Source organism: Nerophis lumbriciformis, linkage group LG03 (assembly GCF_033978685.3).
Source record: "Nerophis lumbriciformis linkage group LG03, RoL_Nlum_v2.1, whole genome shotgun sequence".
NCBI classification, from domain to species: Eukaryota; Metazoa; Chordata; class Actinopteri; order Syngnathiformes; family Syngnathidae; genus Nerophis; species Nerophis lumbriciformis.
This window is the reverse complement of record NC_084550.2, coordinates 49,708,870-49,731,383: the sequence shown is the minus strand read 5'-3', so window position 1 is coordinate 49,731,383 and position 22,514 is coordinate 49,708,870.

Below are 22,514 nucleotides of genomic sequence, written 5' to 3'. Positions count from 1 at the left end.
GGGCCCAAGCGTGTCAATAAATAGGTTCTGACCAGGTAGCAATCAAAAGGTTACACTCTGTCTTGTCTCAAGCTGTAGTCCATTGATTCTAACAATCTTGCCTGGTTCCATCTGGAAGACAAAAGAGAATACGTGTTAAAAGGTTGGCAATATTGTTCTCTTTAAAAGTTAGATAAAACCAAACACCTTTCGTTTATCTATCCATTGATCCGAAAATAGGACAACCCTGAACGTAAGACCTTAAAGGGGAACATTATCACCAGACCTACGTAAGCGTCAATATATACCTTGATGTTGCAGAAAAAGACCATATATATTTTTAACCGATTTCCGAACTCTAAATGGGTGAATTTTGGCGAATTAAATATTCGCTCTCGGAGCGATGACGTCACAACGTGACGTCGCATCGGGAAGCAATCCGCCATTTTCTCAAACACCGGGTCAAAACAGCTCTGTTATTTTCCGTTTTTTCGACTGTTTTCCGTACCTTGGAGACATCATGCCTCGTCGGTGTGTTGTCGGAGGGTGTAACAACACGAACAGGGACGGATTCAAGTTGCACCAGTGGCCCAAAGATGCGAAAGTAGCAAGAAATTGGACGTTTGTTACGCACACTTTACCGACGAAAGCTATGTTACGACAGAGATGGCAAGAATGTGTGGATATCCTGCGACACTCAAAGCAGATGCATTTACAACGATAAAGTCAAAGAAATCTGCTGCCAGACCCCCATTGAATCTGCCGGAGTGTGTGAGCAATTCAGGGACAAAGGACCTCGGTAGCACGGCAAGCAATGGCGGCAGTTTGTTCCCGCAGACGAGCGAGCTAAACCCCCCTGGATGTCTTGGCTCACACCGTCCCGAAGATGATCAAGAGAAGAATATCGACCCTAGCTTCCCTGGCCTGCTGACATGAGGGTATGTCTGCAGAATATATTAATTGATGAAAATTGGGCTGTCTGCACTCTCAAAGTGCATGTTGTTGCCAAATGTATTTCATATGCTGTAAACCTAGTTCATAGTTGTTAGTTTCCTTTAATGCCAAACAAACACATACCAATCGTTGGTTAGAAGGCGATCGCCGAATTTGTCCTCGCTTTCTCCCGTGTCGCTGGCTGTCGTGTCGTTTTCGTCGGTTTCGCTTGCATACAGTTCAAACCGATATCGCTCAATAGCTTCAGTTTCTTCTTCAATTTCGTTTTCGCTACCTGCCTCCACACTACAACCATCCGTTTCAATACATGCGTAATCTGTTGAATCGCTTAAGCTGCTGAAATCAGAGTCTGAATCCGAGCTAATGTCGCTATAGCTTGCTGTTCTTTCCGCCATGTTTGTTTGTGTTGGCATCACTGTGTGACGTCACAGGAAAATGGACGGGTGTTTATAACGATGGTTAAAATCAGGCACTTTGAAGCTTTTTTTAGGTATATTGCGTGATGGGTAAAAGTTTGAAAAAAACTTCGAAAAATATAATAAGCCACTGGGAACTGATTTTTAATGGTTTTAACCCTTCTGAAATTGTGATAATGTTCCCCTTTAATTCTTTTAATCATGTCTTTAACAATTGGTAGGTTTGCAATTTTATAAATGTGACATTATGTTACCGACATTGTCAAATTAGCACAATGTGTCCTCTTAAATGATAAATGATAAATGGGTTGTACTTGTATAGCGCTTTTCTACCTCCAAGGTACTCAAAGCGCTTTGACACTACTTCCACATTTACCCATTCACACACACATTCACACACTGATGGAGGGAGCTGCCATGCAAGGCGCTAACCAGCACCCAATTCTTTGCTAACAGCAAAGAACAGCGGCCGGGAAACCAAAGTCTTTGGGTTCCGGGGGGAGTATGGTTGCAAAGCTGAAACTTAAAGGAATTGACGGAAGGGCACCACCAGGAGTGGAGCCTGCAGCTTAATTTGACACAACACAGGGAACCTTACCTGGCCCGGACACGGAAAGGATTGACAGATTGATGGCTCTTTCTCGATTCTTGGCTATAGCTAACAAACTTTGATAAACTTTTTTTTTTTTTTTGGCGTGTGGTTCTGTCTCAAAGCTGCACGGTTCCAGAATACAGGCAGGGCCGACCACCCATATTCCCAGATCCCGTGTTGTGGGTAAGGCGATCCGTGGGGGGGTGTTCATATCTTCCCGATTAATGTAGAATTAATCATACAAGGTGGGTCTTTTCATGTCTTTCTCGCTATATCTCATATTTGAATGTCAAAGATGACCAATTTCTCGGTTTATGGTCTCAACCTTCTACTATCCAGGTAAGAGGCATTGTTTATTATGTAGAATTAACTTTCACCAAATTAGAGGCGATGCAGCAGCTCACTGACTCAATATAGTAGCATAAACTAGTTACCTCTCTGTGATCAATGATAGCGCTTATAATAAGAATACCGTAAATACTTACCGTATTATTCGGACTATAAGTCGCAGTTTTTTTCATAGTTTGGCCGGGATCCAGTGCGACTTATATATGTTTTTTTCCTTCATTATTATGCATTTTCGGCAGGTGCGACTTATACTCCGGTGCGACTTATGCTCCGAAAAATACGGTAGTTAATATTCAGGTCGCAAAATGTAAATCAGATATCAGGAGATATCAGGAGAAATATAACCTTAGAGGAAAATCTAATTTAAAACATTTATATGCTCGTGAAACACTTAAAACCTTTAGCATATCAGTATGTGGAATGAAATTATGGAATGGATTTACCAAATAAATCAAAGAAAGCACCAATATGATTCAGTTTAAGAGACGGTTCAAACTACAAGTGTTCACAAAGTAACAATAATTATGATGAACATCTTGATGAACCCTTTTTTTTATTTTTTAATTGAGACAAATTTTTGTATTTAATATTTGTTTACTTACTATGGTATATTATTTATTTGTTCACTGTTATGTTACAGAGAACAAGGAAATAGGATAAAATTGCTATGGTATGAAAAGGGCTAGGATTGAATAAACTCAGCTTCTTCCTACTCCTTTTCAAATGTGCTGTAATGAAACAACTGGAAATATGTGATGAATTACATTTTATCGTATGCATGTTCGAAATAAACTGAAACTGAACTGATATTGTTGGCACTTTTAGGATGTTTTTTTTAGTGGGTTTTATGGGCGCAATTTTAAGACTTCACGAAACCCATTAGCTCCATAGTTAGCCACATTTTGCTAACGTTTATTTACGTTTTAGAATGCATTAAAAAAAAAAAGACGTGATCTTGTCTTACATAAGGATGTAAATGATTGGCAAAATACCAAAAAAGTGCAGTTCCCGTTTAAAGTACACTTTAAATGCTGCCAGTCGCATTAATAAAACACAAAATCCTTTATTTTTTCACAGTCGTGCTCTAATAGGGATACAAAAAAAAAAATGTACAAGAAAGAAATGAACATTTTTTTGTTGTTGATTTTTTAATACAAAAAGTGAGTTGTACCAACATTTTGTTAAAGAGCTCGCAAAACAAGCGTTTACCCTTTGTTTGGTTTTAAATCTTTTTTCAAACCTAACCATATCTTTTTTCAGGATAGTGTGATGAGAGTGGTTTGTTTAAGTTAAAGTACCACTGATAGTCACACACACACTAGGTGTGGTGAAATTACCCTCTGCATTTGACTAGGGCTGCAACTAACAACTAATTTGATAATCGATTAATCTGTCGATTATTACTTCGATTAATCGATTAATAATCGGATACAAGAGACAAACTACATTTCAATCCTTTCCAGTATTTTATTGAAAAAAAAAACATCATACTGGCACCATACTTATTTTGATTATTGTTTCTCAGCTGTTAGTAAATGTTGCAGTTTATAAATTATGGTTTGTAAGAAAAAATAAATTTAAAAAATAAAAATAAAAATAAAATAAAAAGTAGCCTCTGCGCATGCGCATAGCATAGATCCAACGAATCGATGACTAAATTAATCGCCAACTATTTTTTATAATCGATTTAATCGATTAGTTGTTGCAGCCCTACATTTAACCCATCCCCTTGTTCCACCCTCTTGGAGGTGAGGGGAGCAGTGAGCAGCAGCGGTGGCCGCGCTCGGGAATCATTTTGGTGATTTAACCCCCAACTCCAACCCTTGAGGCTGAGTGCCAAGCAGGGAGGTAATGGGTCCCATTTTTATAGTCTTTGGTATGACTCGGCCGGGGTTTGAACTCACGACCTACCGATCTCAGGGCGGACAATCTAACCACAAGGCCACTGAGCAGTGTGCTTCTACTACATCCTGCAATCCGTATATTTTATGCGTTACGAGACCAGCGCCAAATAAATATAAAACACAAACGTCGGCGAACGAAAGTGAGAGGTTTACTGATCCGAACCATGCCTTGGCAAACCAAACTGAACGGTACCACTTATCGGAAAAGTTGATATCCTTTACACACTGATGTCGCTTGTTGATGCTGTACAGCCTGAGGGATCGAAGGTCACGGGCTTAGCTGCTTACGTGCAGTGATTTCTCCAGATTATCTGAACCCTTTGATGATATTACGAACCGTAGATGGTGAAATCCCTAAATTCCTTGCAATAGCTGGTTGAGAAAGGTTTTTCTTAAACTGTTCAACAATTTGCTCACGCATTTGCTGACAAAGTGGTGACCCTCGCCCCATCCTTGTTTGTGAATGACTGAGCATTTCATGGAATCTACTTTTATACCCAATCATGGCACCCACCTGTTCCCAATTTGCCTGTTCACCTGTGGGATGTTCCAAATAAGTGTTTGATGAGCATTCCTCAACTTTATCAGTATTTACTGCAACCTTTCCCAACTTCTTTGTCACGTGTTGCTGGCATCAAATTCTAAAGTTAATGATTATTTGCAAAAAAAATATGTTGTCTTTGTAGCATATTCAACTGAATATGGGTTGAAAATGATTTGCAAATCATTGTATTCCGTTTATATTTACATCTAACACAATTTCCCAACTCATATGGAAACGGGGTTTTTTATATGTATATATGTACCCGGTGGTCTTTTCCTCTTTGTTTTGTGGCTTTTATGGAACACGACCAACACCATGGATTGCTCAGCTGCACTTTACTGATAATACACGGAATACAATTGTTGTCAATAACATTTTGCCATCGTCGAGTCCCTACACAAATATAATACAGCACAAGAAAGTAAACTTAAGTTCTTAACAAGACAACACAATTTCTGTCGTCGCATTCCCCGTTATCGAAGACAAAAGGGAAGTTGGAAGGCGTGTCCAACGCATATAAAAAGACAGGTGTCACAGTAATTATTGCAGTAGGAAGGACAACGAGACAATGGTTCCACATTGACAAAACATCGAACAATATTCAGGTATTTACATGTAACTTACACATTTTGTGTAATTATATCAATAATAAAACATTATAAAATACATTATTTACAAGACATAATTGACTCTGTTACATATATATATATATATATATATATATATATATATATATATATATATATATATATATATATATATATATATATATATATATATATATATATATATATGTATGTCTTAATAAGGTTATCCAAAAAATAGTGCTCGATACCGTAGTAGAGCGCAATATATGTATGTGTGGGAAAAAAATCACAAGACTATTTCATCTCTACAGGCCTGTTTCATGAGGGGGGGTACCCTCAATCATCAGGAGATTTTAATGGGAGCATTCACATACAATGGTTTATATAGGGCACAGAGTGGGTGGGTACAGGCTGGCGTAGGGGCGTGGTGATTGGCTCATGTGTTACCTAGGAGGTGTTTCCGTCTGTGGCGGCATGCTGTTACAATTTCGCTGCGCTGTCCAGACCTGTCATCCCTCAACAAGCGCAGCGAAATTGTAACAGCATGCCGCCACAGACGGAAACACCTCCTAGGTAACACATGAGCCAATCACCACGCCCCTACGCCAGCCTGTACCCACCCACTCTGTGCCCTATATAAACCATTGTATGTGAATGCTCCCATTAAAATCTCCTGATGATTGAGGGTACCCCCCCCTCATGAAACAGGCCTGTAGAGATGAAATAGTCTTGTGATTTTTTTCCCACACATACATATATATATATATATATATATATATATGTCTTAATAAGGTTATCCAAAAAATAGTGCTCGATACCGTAGTAGAGCGCAATATATGTATGTGTGGGAAAAAAATCACAAGACTACTTCATCTCTACAGGTCTGTTTCATGAGGGGTTCCCTCAATCATCAGGAGATTTTCTCCTGATGATTGAGGGAACCCCTCATGAAACAGGCCTGTAGAGATGAAGTAGTCTTGTGATTTTTTTCCCACACATACATACATATATATATATATATATATATATATATATATATATATATCAGTGACGTGCAGTCAGGGGAGGCATGTGAGGCGGGGCCTCACGTGCCATCATGGAAAGAAAAACAATTTAAAAAGAAAAAAAATAATAATTAAATTGTTATATGTATCCATTGATTATACTATAAAGTTATTTTCGATTTAACTTCACCAGTTTTAGATTATTCTTTATTCAAAATCGCTGAATTTTCACATTTGCCGTTCAAATACTGAGAAGAGACTTGCGGTGATCAGCAGCCAGTTGAGACACGTCACTGAGTTGAGCCTCACCATGGATTGTGCAATGACTCGGCTAACTGCTGGCCTGCTGTGCAGTGAGACCGTATTGCTATATGAACTATATTATACATTTCCATAGTTTAGTTAGCTGAGGTATATAATGTACAGTGTATTTTGTCAACAACTGTCTGTGTGTAACATATTTCTTGTGCTGAGCAATCATAAAACTGCTGCGAAGACGCACTGTGTGAGGCTCGCAGTAATCCCGCCTCCTGGTGGTAGAGGGCGCTAGTGATCCCAGGGAGCATTTCTGCGACTACTCGGCTGCAGAAGAAGTGACATCAAGCAGCAACAATTAGCAGCGATCGTTCATTTTTTCCTCTTGCCTGGACTATTTACATTGAGGATTACATATCTAAAATAAAACAGTTTTCTAAACTGGACTTTCAATCGAAGCAGGAGGTAATAATTAAAGGAAGATCTCCATCGAGACAGAGAGACTTTTTAAAACTGAAGAAAGATAAGGAAGACTTCTATAAACAAGTTATCGATGCTTTTATTCAAAAGTAGCTGCGCATGGACTTCATTTATAAGTAAAGGTAAGACCATAATAACATTTTTTTTAATTAAATGTGCTTTTTTGTGTGCTACAGTTTGTATGTGTAAAGTTAAAGTTAAGTTAAAGTACCAATGATTGTCACACACACACTAGGTGTGGTGAAATTTGTCCTCTGCATTTGACCCATCCCTTGATCACCCCCTGGGAGGTGAGGGGAGCAGTGGGCAGCAGCGGTGCTGCGCCCAGGAATCATTTTTGGTGATTTAACCCCCAATTCCAACCCTTGATGCTGAGTGCCAAGCAGGGAAGAATGCTGGTATAAGCTTTTAAACATAACCCGTTAACTGCTGCCAATCAAATGGTGAAAAAGATACTCTTTAGGGTTCATATGTTTGTAAATCTGACTGTGATTAAGTCAGTGCCTCACCAGCCATCAACCTCACCGCATGTCACTGATATATATAAATATAAGAAATACTTTAATTTCAGTGAATTCTAGCTATAAATATACCCCCCCCCCCCCCCCCCAAACTCCCGAATTCGGAGGTCTCAAGGTTGGCAAGTATGGTCTGCGTTCTCAGTGAAGGCTTCACATTCGTGGAACTCTTTGCCACTGGAGTTAAAGTCACAGTCGGACATTAAACTTTTCTCCACCAAACTGAAGAAGTGGCTTAAGTGTGAGCACTAGAACTGGGTGTATGCACAAATGGGGCCAATTATTGTCAATGTGTTTTTATTTTTGTACTTGTCTTAATCTTTTTGTATGTGTTTCACTTTTCTCAACTTTTGTTTTTAAAAGGCCTAACCAGGGACGAGGGCTGCAAATTATCCTGTGGCTATAAGTCCTATGTACTTGTGACATCGGTTACCTGTGCGCAGCAATGTTTAAAGGGGAACATTATCACCAGACCTATGTAAGCGTCACTATATACCTTGATGTTGCAGAAAAAAGACCATATATTTTTTTAACCGATTTCCGAACTCTAAATGGGTGAATTTTGGCGAATTAAACGCCTTTCTATTATTCGCTCTCGGAGCGATGACGTCACAACGTGGCGTCACATCGGGAAGCAATCCGCCATTTTCTCAAACACCGAGTCAAATCAGCTCTGTTATTTTCCGTTTTTTCGACTGTTTCCCGTACCTTGGAGACATCATGCCTCGTCGGTGTGTTGTCGGAGGGTGTAACAACACGAACAGGGACGGATTCAAGTTGCACCAGTGGCCCAAAGATGCGAAAGTGGCAAGAAATTGGACGTTTGTTCCGCACACTTTACCGACGAAAGCTATGCTACGACAGAGATGGCAAGAATGTGTGGATATCCTGCGACACTCAAAGCAGATGCATTTCCAAAGATAAAGTCAAAGAAATCTGCCGCCAGACCCCCATTGAATCTGCCGGAGTGTGTGAGCAATTCAGGGACAAAGGACCTCGGTAGCACGGCAAGCAATGGCGGCAGTTTGTTCCCGCAGACGAGCGAGCTAAACCCCTTATCGACCCTAGCTTCCCTGGCCTGCTGACATCAACTCCAAAACTGGACAGATCAGCTTTTAGGAAAAGAGCGCAGATGAGGGTATGTCTACAGAATATATTAATTGATGAAAATTGGGCTGTCTGCACTGCATGTTTTTGCCAAATGTATTTCATATGCTGTAAACCTAGTTCATAGTTGTTAGTTTCCTTTAATGTCAAACAAACACATATCAATCTTCGGTTAGTAGGCGATCGCCGAATTCGTCCTCGCTTTCTCCCGTGTCGCTGGCTGTGTGTCGTTTTCGTCAGTTTCGCTTGCATACGGTTCAAATCGATATGGCTCAATAGCTTAAGTTTCTTCTTCAATTTCGTTTTCGCTACCTGCCTCCACACTACAACCATCCGTTTCAATACATGCGTAATCTGTTGAATCGCTTAAGCCGCTGAAATCCGAGTCTGAATCCGAGCTAATGTCGCTATAGCTTGCTGTTCTTTCCGCCATGTTTGTTTGTGTTGGCTTCACTATGTGACGTCACAGGAAAATGGACGGGTGTATATAACGATGGCTAAAATCAGGCACTTTGAAGCTTTTTTTAGGGATATTGCGTGATGGGTAAAAATTTTTAAAAAACTTCGAAAAATATAGTAAGCCACTGGGAACTGATTTTTAATGGTTTTAACCATTCTGAAATTGTGATAATGTTCCCCTTTAAATGTACTGTCCCCTGTCAAATAAATACACAAATGAATGAATGAATGGTCACACTTTAATGCTGCTGATATGTAAAAGTTTACACTTTCATCAATCATTTTAACTTTAGTGCTTGTGAGGAAGATAACCACGGCAAAGGTTGAAGCGGAACTTTTGTTTACTTAATAAGGGAGACAGTGTCGACATGATTCATGTTGTTTGTGGGGGCGTTAGAACCATGCGAGGTTTAAATATTAGTACTTTTCTTTGCTTCCGGGAATGTCTGGGTAGGGATTTATAATCTATCAAGAAATGTAAACACAATTTCCAGTGAGATTTCAACTAAAAGTTTGGACTGACTCCCTTGCGTATGATCTTTCACTGTCCAGCTGGCTTCCTTTAACACTCACAAGGACGGGAGAAGGTGGCAAATCCCATCAGCGGAAAAACTGTGATATCGAGCCACTGATGTGGTGTTTACGTACGAGAGACAGGATCCATTTGGGTTTGAGGAATTCTATACGGCGCAGCGTGTGTGTGAATTTGCATCACGCAGCAGGACGCCTCATTCCAGAACCATCATCCCCATCAGTAGCTTGAATGGAGATGCTCTTGTCTCGACTGTGATTTATTGACTCCTCAGAAAGCAGATGGAAATATGCATATACCGTTGCCATGGAGGCAGGGGTGTGTGTGTGTTTCTGTAAAATGCTTTTATGAATTGGTGTGCGTCATTTGACTTTTTTTGGAAATGCTTCTCTCTAAAGTCTGATATAATTTGTGCAAAAACCAAAACCAGTGAAGTTGGCACGTAAATAAAAACAGAATACAATGATTTGCAAATCCTTTTCAACTTATATTCAATTGAATAGACTGCAAAGACAAGATATTTAATGTTCGAACTAAGAAACTTATTGTTTTTTTTGCAAATAATCATTAACTTTGCAAATAAGTTGGCACAGGTGCATTTTTACCACTGTGTTACATGGCCTTTCCTTTTAACAACACTCAGTAAACGTTTGGGAACTGAGAAGACTAATTTTTGAAGCTTTTCAGGTGGAATTATTTCTCATTCTTGCTTGATGTACAGCTTAAGTTGTTCGACAGTCCGCGGTCTCCGTTGTCGTATTTTACGCTTCATATTGCGCCACAAATTTTCAATGGGAGACAGGTCTGGACTGCAGGCAGGCCAGTCTAGTACCCGCACTATTTTACTATGTAACACGTGGCTTGGCATTGTCTTGCTGAAATAAGCAGGGGCGTCCATGAAAAAGACGTTGCTTGGATGGCAACATTTGTTGCTCCAAAACCTGTATGTACCTTTCAGCATTAATGGTGCCTTCACAGATGTGTAAGTTACCCATGCCTTGGGCACTAATACACCCCCATACCATCACAGATGCTGGCTTTTGAACTTTGCGCCTATAACAATCCGTATGGTTCTTGTCCTCTTTGTTCCGGAGGACACGACGTCCACAGTTTCCAAAAACAATTTTAAATGTGGACTCGTCAGACCAGAGAACACTTTTACACTTTGCATCAGTCCATCTTAGATGACTGATTGTTGATAAATGGCTTTGGCTTTGCATAGTAGAGATTTAACTTGCACTTACAGATGTAGCGATGTGAATAGACTGCAAAGACAAGATATTTAACTGAACTGAGAAACTTCTTTTTTTGTGGTTGCAAATAATCAATAACTTAGAAATTAATGACAGCAACACATTGCAAAAGCATTGACACTGGGTGTTGTTGATGAATGGCTTTGGCTTTGCATAGCAGAGTTTTAACTTGCACTTACAGATGTAGCGACAAACTGTAGTTACTGACAATGGTTTTCTGAAGTGTTCCTGAGCCCATGGGGTGATATCCTTTACACACTGATGTCGCGTTTTGATGCAGTACTGCCTGAGGGATCAAAGGTCTGTAATATCATCGCTTACGTGCAGTGATTTCTCTGAACTTTTTGATGATATTACAGACCGTAGATGGTGAAATCCCTAAATTCCTTGCGATAGCTCGTTGAGAAATGTTGTTCTTAAACTGTTCGACAATTTGCTCACGCATTTGTTCACAAAGTGGTGACCCTCGCCCCATACTTGTTTGTGAATGACTGAGCCTTTCATGGAAGCTGCTTTTATACCCAGTCATGGCACCCACCTGTTCCCAATTAGCCTGTTCACCTGAGTGATGTTCCAAATGAGTGTTTGATGAGCATTCCTCAACTTTCGCAGTCTTTTTTGCCTCTTGTGCCAGCTTTTTTGAAACATGTTGCAGGCATCAATTTCCACATAATATTTGCAAAAAATAACAAAGTTTACCAGTTCGAACGTTAAGTATCTTGTCTTTGCAGTATATTCAATTGAATATAAGTTGAAAAGGATTTAAATGATAAATGGGTTGTACTTGTATAGCGCTTTTCTACCTTCAAGGTACTCGAAGCGCTTTGACACTACTTCTACATTTACCCATTCACACACACATTCACACACTGATGGAGGGAGCTGCCATGCAAGGCGCTAACCAGCACCCATCAGGAGCAAGGGTGAAGTGTCTTGCTCAGGACACAACGGACATGTCGAGGTTGGTACTAGGTGGGGATTGAACCAGGGACCCTCGGGTTGCGCACGGCCACTCTCCCACTGCGCCACGCCGTCCCTATTTGCAAATCATTGTATTCTGTTTTTATTTACCATTTACACAACGTGCCAACTTCACTGGTTTTGTGTTTTGCATATGAACATCCTAGCAGTCGGTATCCTAATGACAGCAGACCTTGTACAGTTGTTGTCGGTATATCCCCCGGTGACCCCGAGAGGGACACGCGGTAGAAAATGGACGGATGAATGAATATATTCATAGTTAGAGCATAACTGCTTACAAATGACTGAATATGTTGTTTTTAACATTGTTAGAGCTCTCTAAACATGAAACAACACCCACATAGTCACCTTTACACCCGTTTCACCCAAAATTGTAGCCTTGAGTGGGTTCTACTGTAGATTACTGTATTCACTATAGCAGGCGTGTCAAACTTGTTTTCATTGAGGGCCAGATCAGTTACGGTTGCCCTCAGAGGGCCGCTTTTAACAGTGAATAATATACAGTATGAATATAAATGTGTATATATAAAACATGTGTATAATTGTCTATGTATTTGATTATTATGTATTTTTATGTACACTGTACAAAACCACATCTTTGGATTGTACTGTTAAAAACTGGCAGCTAAGTCGTTTTTTTGGTAGTTTTCTGAAGTTCCTGAGCCCATGTGGTGATATCCTTTACACACTGGTGTCGCTTTTTGATGCAGTACCGCCTGTGGGATCGAAGGTCCGTAATATCATCGCTTACGTGCAGCGACTTCTCCAGATTCTGTGAATCTTTTGATGATATTACGGACCGTAGATGGTGAAATCCCTAAATTTCTTGCGATAGCTCGTTGAGAAATGTTGTTCTTAAACTGTTCGACAATTTGCTCACGCATTTGTTCACAAAGTGGTGACTCTCGCCTCATCCTTGTTTGTGAATGACTGAGCATTTCATGGAAGCTGCTTTTATACCAAATCATGGCACCCACCTGTTCCCAATTAGCCCGTTCACCTGTGGGATGTTCCAAATAAGTGTTTGATGAGCATTCCTCTTTTTTGCCACTTGTGCCAGCTTTTTTCAAGCATGTTGCAGACATCAAATTCCAAATGAGCTAATATTTCTAAAAAATAACAAAGTTTACCAGTTGGGACATTAAGTATCTTGTCTTTGCAGTCTATTCAAATTAATATAAGTTGAAAAGGATTTGCAAATCATTGTATTCTGTTTTTATTTATGATTTACACAACTTGCCAACTTCACTGGTTTTGGGTTTTGTACTAAAACGATCTCATTCGTTTTTGATGGTTTGTGCAAGTAAAATTGTGCTTCTATGCTTTTTGAGTTATTACAGATTAACGTTTCTGGAAATGACGTCACCAGCCCACCGGAATTCTTTTTAGACATCCATCCATCCATCCATTTACTACCGCTTGTCCCTTTTGGGGTCGCGGGGGGTGCTGGAGCCTATCTCAGCTGCATTCGGGCGGAAGGCGGGGTACACCCTGGACAAGTCGCCACCTCATCACAGGGCCAACACAGATAGACAGACAACATTCACACTCACATTCACACACTAGGGCCAATTTTTAGTGTTGCCAATCAACCTATCCCCAGGTGCATGTGTTTTTTGGTGGTGGGAGGAAGCCGGAGTACCCGGAGGGAACCCACTCAGTCACGGGGAGAACATGCATACATCCCGAGCCAGGGATTGAACCCAGGACTACTCAGGACCTTCGTATTGTGAGGTACATGCACTAACCTCTGTATCACCGTGCTGCCCTATTTTTAGACATAATACAGTCTAATTTGTGTTCCAAAACATACCAAAATGGTCTCATTCGTCCGTGCTGTTTTTCCTGGTTCGTGCAGTTAAAATGATGGACTGTGCTGCTACACTTTTTTGAGTTATTAGAGATTATCGTTTCAAATGAGCATCATGAACTACGCCTCATGGTAGACATAGCCTGTACGTGTGTGGAATTAAAAGTTTTAACAGTTTTTACAAGTTGTACTTTTCCAGCACATTAAATATGACCCTCCAAATAACATCTCTGGCCAATGTAAGTATTTCTAAGCAGCTAAGTCGTATACAAAGTTGACTGCGTCCGCTAATGCGGAAATGCAAATCTGTTTTCTAATTTATGCATTTCATATTTACTTATTTGCATACGCAAAACAGACCTAGATACAAGTTCATTAGCAAAGCAATGAACATTCAGTTCAGGTCAGTTCAGTTCATTTATTTATTTGGGAAGTTTTACCTACTTATGCATGTAGTGATTTTTTTATTTACTTCTCTTTCGTCCCAGAAAAGGTTGACTACAAAGACAAGCAAAAAAAGGGAATATACAATTTTGAAGCCTGGCATCTGGACTCATGTTATTAATGAGCACATTTGGAAGGCGGTGAAGAGATCCTGTACATTTGTTTGTAAAAGAGCTATGGTCTATCAATCACCAGCGTGCGCAGGCAGTCACAGAACTGTGCGAGGGCATGATGCAACGCTATGTCTAGAGGGCATCACAGGCGCAAAAGCTTATGGACTTTGGAGATCCAGAGCCAACTCAATTGCACAATTTGGCCACCCAGCGCAAAGCAACAACATTAGCAATGCGTGTATGTATAGGGCTGGACCTTCTGGCTAAGTGGCAAGCTGTGGTGGACGTAACCAAAGCCACACTTCACCTGGGCCAGCACAAAGGTCCTCCAACTGTGAGAGCCAGTCGGGTCGCAGCATCATCTTCTCCTGACAAAAAGCCACCTAAACCGAAATCCGTCGAGACGAAGCAGGCCATTGAGAATCTGTACTGCAAAAGTAGCAACGGCCTGGAGGTGGAGCAGAGACGTCAACTTTGTGAGACATGACATGTTGCAGCAAGGGATGAGAACTGCATGCACACTGGTTTGCTGCAACATGACATTGACATTGGTAACTCATATACCATTCCCCTCCGGCCACGGTGTCTTCCACTCCCCAAGAAAGATGGAGCAGAACAAAAGTCTAAGGAGATGATGGAGGCGGGCGTCATTCAGCCTTCCACCAGCCCATGGGCGGCTCCACTGGTTTTGATCAGGAAGAAAGACAGTGCCTGCCGTTTCTACGTTGACTACTATGAAGGGGGAGGCCAAAGTCCCAAAGTCCCAAGCAAGGGCTCCGACATGCTGCCCAGGGTGGACGAGGCCCTTGACTACATCTCCAGGTCATGCTGGTTCAGTTCCCTTGATCTCCGGAGTGGCTACTGGCAAGTGGAACTGGCACCAGAAGCACACCCAAAGACTGCTTTTTCCATCGGCGAAGGGCTGTGGCAGTTTAAGGTAATGCCCTTCTGCCTTTGCAACGCCCTGGCCACCTAAGCGCCTTATGGGGAGGGTGTTGGCTGACATTCCCAGGAGACGTTGTGTGGTATACTTGGATGACCTTCTTGTACATGCTGCAGACTTCGGGAGTGTGCTGACCAACTTGAAAGAAGTCTTCCACTCCACCCGCAAGTCAGGTCTGCACCTCCACCCCAATAAATGTAATCTGCTGCGGCAAATGATGTCTTTCCTGGTCCATGTGGCAGCAGAGCAGGAGTTTCCACCCACCCATCGAAGCAATTACTGACTAGCCTACCCCATTGGAGAGCTGTGGAGCTTCCTATCGCTGATTGGACAAAGACTTTGCCAACACTGCCAGCCCACTGTACCGGCTGACTCAGAAGGGACAGGCGTTCCGGTTGAGTGAGGACTGCGCCAAGGCCTTCGTGCAACTCCGGTCATCACTGGTAAAGGGTCCCCCGTGCTGGCCTACCTTGATCTTGATCGGCCCCAGCAATGTGGGCATTGGGGCAGTGCTGTTCTAGGAAGGGAGGCAAGGGGAACAAGTCATCGCTTACTTCAGCCGCTCCCTAGGCAGACCAGAGAGGAACTACTGCGTCACACGTCGGGAGCTGCTGGCTGTCGTCTTGAGTCTACGGTACTTCTGTCAGAAGCTGTCAGATGTTGTGTACCGAGTGAGGCTGGTCAAGAAGAATCGTGTGTGGTGGTGCTCTGCTGGCTCCCTAGCAACCTTTGCCTCCTTCAGCGGTTGAGGTGGTTGCAGGAGACCAGCCTCGGGGTCGCACTGTACCACCAGAGACCGCTGCGGGGGCTCAACAGCAGCCGTGGCTTCCACAACACCTCAAGGACTTTGTGATGGACCCATGGGTTGCTGAGGACAGCTAACCAAATAGGTATTAGTTGTGTAGCGTGTTTAGGTGGAGCTAACAGCATGAACTGTGACGGTGTACTTTTTTGCACCATTAGTCAAGGTGGTGTCACTGATGGTTAGGTTCTGTCTGTTCTCAATTAAAATAAGTTCCTGTAAAATGCCAATCTCTGTGCATTCTTTCATCACTAACCTCGAGCTTGCCACGACATGGTGGCTCAACCAGGCAAACTCATCACACAGCTGTCAAGCAACTAAGAAATATATTTTTTTTAAAATGTAATTCCCAAATTTTTGTCCTAAAACATATTTTTTCCGAAAAAGGGGTTTGTCTTTTAGGGAGGTCCAATATTCACATGCCCATCTCATGAATAATTAACCAAAATAAAAACACAATAATGACCATACTTGTTACGTACTATCTCCTGGTTTTGTTTTGATTTTTAAACTGATTACCAAGATAAAAACTTCAATCATGTGCCATCTTGTTCCAGACCACAGCAAACATTACCTAACTTGCTAAAGATTGTAATACATTTATTAAAAGAAAACAACCTGCCGTTTCCTTTAACTTGGACAAACACATCTATACCTTTGGCCATTAAAAGCCAGTAATTTCCAGGAGTTATCTCACCTTCTGTGTAGCCTCTGATTTACTAATGGTTTGTAATGTTGTAAAAATGTGTGGAATAAATATTACATTTCAAAATTTCTGTCAACGAAGATTTGCTTCAGCCTGCGACATGTAGTCATTTTGATAGTAGGCTATTATAGCTAATATAGACACTTACAGTCATGATCAAAAGTGAAGTAAATTATATTTATATAGCACTTTTCTCTAGTGACTCAAAGCACTTTACATAGTGAAACCCAATATCTGAGTTACATTAAAACCAGTGTGGGTGGCACTGGGAGCAGGTGGGTAAAGCGTCTTGCCCAAGGACACAACGGCAGTGACAAGGATGGCGGAACCGGGGATCGAACCTGGAACCCTCAAGTTGCTGGCACAGCCACTCTACCAACCGAGCTATACCGCCCCACATTTACATACACTTGTAAAGAACATAATGTCATGGCTGTCTTGAGTTTCCAATAATTTCTAGAACTGTTATTTTTTTGTGATAGAGTGATTGGAGCACATACTTGTTGGTCACAAAAACATTCATGAAGTTTGGTTCTTTTATTAATTTTTTATGGGTCTACTGAAAATGTGAGCAAATGTGCTGGGTCAAAAGTATACATACAGCAATGTTAATATTTGGTTACATGTCCCTTGGCAAGTTTCACTACAATAAGGCGCTTTTGGTAGCCATCCACAAGCTTCTGGTTGAATTTTTGACCACTCCTCTTGACAAAATTGGTGCAGTTCAGCTTAATTTGTTGGTTTTCTGACATGGACTTGTTTCTTCAGCATTGTCCACACGTTTAAGTCAGGACTTTGATAAGTCCATTCTAAAACCTTAATTATAGCCTGAATTAACCATTCCTTTACCACTTTTGATGTGTGTTTGGGGTCATTGTCCTGTTGGAACACCCAACTGAGCCCAAGACCCAACCTCCGGGCTGATGATTTTAGGTTGTCCTGAAGAATTTGGAGGTAATCCTCCTTTTTCATTGTCCCATTTACTCTCTGTAAAGCACCAGTTCCATTGGCAGCAAAACAGGCCCAGAGCATAATACTACCACCACCACCATGCTTGACGGTAGGAATGATGTTCCTGGGATTAAAAGCCTCAATGTTCTCCTCCAAACATATTGCTGGGTATTGTGGCCAAACAGCTCAATTTTTGTTTCGTCTTATCTTTGTCCACGTGATGTCAGATTTGTGCTAGAATGAAAGTTTTAGAATGGCCTTCCCGAAGTCCTGACTTAAACGTGTGGACAATGCTGAAGAAACAAGTCCATGTCAGAAAACCAACACATTTAGCTGAATTGTACCAATTGTATCAAAAGGAGTGGTCAAAAATTCAACCAGAAGCTTGTGGATGGCTACCAAAAGTGCCTTATTGCGGTGAAACTTGCCAAGGGACATGTAACCAAATATAATAATAATAATAATAACTGGGATTTATATAGCGCTTTTCTAAGTACCCAAAGTCGCTTTACATATAGAACCCATCAATCATTCACACCTGGTGGTGGTAAGCTACTTTCATAGCCACAGCTGCCCTGGGGTAGACTGACGGAAGCGTGGCTGCAATTTGCGCCAACGGCCCTTCCGACCACCACCTATCATTCATCATTCAATTCACTGGTGTGAGTGGCACCGGGGGCAAAGGGTGAAGTGTCCCACCAAGGACACAACGGCAGCGATTTTTTGGATGGTAAGAGGCGGGGAGCGAACCTGCAACCCTCAGGTTTCTGGCACGGTTGCTCTACCCACTACGCCATGCCGCCTCCTAAATATTAACATTGCTGTATGTATACTTTTGACCCAGCACATTTGGTCACATTTTCAGTAGACCCATAATAAATTCATAAAAGAAGCAAACTTCATGAATGTTTTTTGTGACCAACAAGTATGTGCTCCAATCACTCTATCACAAAAAAACAACAGTTCTAGAAATGATTGGAAACTCAAGACAGCCATGACACTATGTTCTTTACAAGCTATGTAAACTTTTGACCACTGTACGTCATGTGTTGCCTTCATTACAAGACTTATATACGGCTTTTCACTTTTTGCGTCTCCAGGCGGATTTGTTTTTTGTATTTTTGGTCCAATATGGCTCTTTCAACATTTTGAGCTGTACAGTAAGCATCCAGTCTGCTTAGTCACCAATGACAGCAGTGAAGGGGCTGAGGATAAGACCAAGAGTTGGAAAAGAACTACACACAGGCAAGAACATGAGTCACACAATAACTGATGCTCTGTTTTTTTACCTCACCAACAAGGCTGCTACAGTCGATGCATACAATATAGATTCATGTTTTCACAAGCAGTTATTGAACATCAGCCCCCTCCTGTGGATTACCAAGGGGCGGGCTTCATTCACCTCATTTCACACCTGCCACATTACATTTAGAAGGTCAGCACTTTGTGCAACTAAACATAATACTTTCAATACCTGGGCTGTCATTTTGTTTAGGGGGAATCGCGCACTTGACAATTAGCACCCGTCTTAATTACCGCGCGTAATAATGACCCGCCATTACCGAGCAGCGGAAGCATTAAGCGCATTAACGCGCGCCTTCTCCTGTCCTGTTTTTTTTCCAGACATCATTTAGGGACGCCTAACGACTCCCGGGTGACATCATTAACAACATTTTTTGAGCGCACACTTTTGCACCTTGAGCCGCGCCGGCGCCCTGCAACTTTTACGCGCGGTTCGTCATGGATGAAAAATGAAAAAAAAAGAAAAGAAAAAGAAATGAAAGCGGCACTTTTCAAGACAGTTGCCATGCAATGTAAAGTGAGAAGGCTCGCGTCTTACCGGACATTTGTTCCAGTTCACCGGCAGACCAATAAGCGAGTGACCAAGGAGGGAAGCGCGGAAGAGAAACACAACAAAACGCATTGAGTCTCTCTCTCTCTCTCTCTCTCTCTCTCTCTCTCTCTCTCTCTCTCTCTCTCTCTCTCTCTCTCTCTCTCTCGATGTTGGAGCAGGGGTGTCAAACTAATTTTAAATCGGGGGCCACATGGAGAAAAATCTACCCCCAAAGTGGGCCGGACTATAAAAATCACGGCATGATAACTTAAAAATAAAGACAACTTCAGATTGTTTTTTTTTTTGTTTAAAAATACAACAAGCACATTCTGAAAATGTACAAACCATAAAGCTTTTTTAAATTTTTTTACACTTACATGTTACAATTAATAGTATTCTCTCTCTCTCTCTCTCTCTCTCTCTCTCTCTCTCTCTCTCTCTCTCTCTCTCTCTCTCTCTCCTGATGTTGGAGCAGGGGTGTCAAACTAATTTTAGATGGGGGGCCACATGGAGAAAAATCTACCCCCAAAGTGGGCCGGACTATAAAAATCACGGCATGATAACTTAAAAATAAAGACAACTTCAGATTGTTTTTTTTTTGTTTAAAAAAAATACAACAAGCACATTCTGAAAATGTACAAACCATAAAGCTTTTTTAAATTTTTTTACACTTACATGTTACAATTAATAGTATTCTCTCTCTCTCTCTCTCTCTCTCTCTCTCTCTCTCTCTCTCTCTCTCTCTCTCTCTCTCTCTCTCTCCTGATGTTGGAGCAGGGGTGTCAAACTAATTTTAGATGGGGGGCCACATGGAGAAAAATCTACCCCCAAAGTGGGCCGGACTGGTAAAATCACGGCACGATAACTTAAAAATAAAGACAACTTCAGATCGTTTTTTTTTTTGTTTAAAAATAGAGCAAGCACATTCTGAAAATGAACAAATCATAATGTTGTTGGTTATTTTATTTTTTTTGCGATTAATAGTATTCTCTCTCTCTCTCTCTCTCTCTCTCTCTCTCTCTCTCTCTCTCTCTCTCTCTCTCTCTCTCTCGATGTTGGAGCAGGGGTGTCAAACTAATTTTAAATCGGGGGCCACATGGAGAAAAATCTACCCCCAAAGTGGGCCGGACTATAAAAATCACGGCACAATAACTTAAAAATAAAGACAACTTCAGATTGTTTTTTTTTTGTTTAAAAATACAACAAGCACATTCTGAAAATGTACAAACCAAAAAGCTTTTTTTACTTTTTTTACACTTACATGTTACGATTAATAGTATTCTCTCTCTGTCCCTCTCTCCTGATGTTGGAGCAGGGGTGTCAAACAAATTTTAGATGGGGGGGCCACATGGAGAAAAATCTACCCCCAAAGTGGGCCGGACTGGTAAAATCACAGCACGATAACTTAAAAATAAAGACAACTTCAGATTGTTTTTTTTTTTTGTTTAAAAATAGAGCAAGCACATTCTGAAAATGAACAAATCATAATGTTGTTGGTTATTTTATTTTTTTTGCGATTAATAGTATTCTCTCTCTCTCTCTCTCTCTCTCTCTCTCTCTCTCTCTCTCTCTCTCTCTCTCTCTATGTTGGAGCAGGGGTGTCAAACTAATTTAAAATCGGGGGCCACATGGAGAAAAATCTACCCCCAAAGTGGGCCGGACTATAAAAATCACGGCACGATAACTTAAAAATAAAGACAACTTCAGATTGTTTTTTTTTTTGTTTAAAAATACAACAAGCACATTCTGAAAATGTACAAACCAAAAAGCTTTTTTTTAAATTTTTTTACACTTACATGTTACGATTAATAGTATTCTCTCTCTGTCTCTCTCTCCTGATGTTGGAGCAGGGGTGTCAAACTAATTTTAGATGGGGGGGCCACATGGAGAAAAATCTACCCCCGAAGTGGGCCGGACTATAAAAATCACGGCACGATAACTTAAAAATAAAGACAACTTCAGATTGTTGTTTTTTTTGTTTAAAAATAGAACAAGCACATTCTGAAAATGTACAAACCATAAAGTTGTTTTTATTTTTTTTACACTTACATGTTACGATTAATAGTATTCTCTCTCTCTCTCTCTCTCTCTCTCTCTCTCTCTCTCTCTCTCTCTCTCTCTCTCTCTCTCTCTCTCTCGATGTTGGAGCAGGGGTGTCAAACTAATTTTAAATCGGGGGCCACATGGAGAAAAATCTACCCCCAAAGTGGGCCAGACTAAAAATCACGGCACGATAACTTAAAAATAAAGACAACTTCAGATTGTTTTTTTTTTGTTTAAAAATAGAACAAGCACATTCTGAAAATGTACAAATCATAATGTTGTTGGTTATTTAATTTTTTTTGCGAATAATAGTAATCTCTCTCTCTCTCTCTCTCTCTCTCTCTCTCTCTCTCTCTCTCTCTCTCTCTCTCTCTCTCTCGTTGGAACAGGGGTGTCAAACTCATTTTAGATCGGGGGCCACATGGAGAAAAATCTACTCCCAAGTGGGCCGGACTGGTAAAATCACGGCACAATGACTTAAAAATAAAGACAACTTCAGATTGTTTTTGTTACGGTACAGGGGAAGAAGACAACACAGACAGCAGGGATGTTGTTTAGCAAGCGCACGCCAGACCGGCTGGCAATCAGCACACCTGGAGCTGATGATCAGACCTGCCTTGATAAGACTGCTCAACCTGCTATCCCGCGCCGGAACTGTTCACGTACATATCCTCCGTCGCCTTGGTAGTGAGTTGTGAGTCTCACTTTCCCTGGATCTCCCTCTGGTACATCTGGGACTGCCTCCTTTGATCCTCGACTTCCCGCCGGCTCACTGACCTCCGAGCTCTGCCCTTCTACCCCCTGATCTTCCGCCTCTCGCCCAACACTACTGCAACAGTCAGCAGCTAATCTACACACATAGTCTCAGACATATACACCGTTTTGGCTCCGTCACACTCCATACCCTAGTTTATTATTTGTTACTATATATATATATATATATATATATAATAAA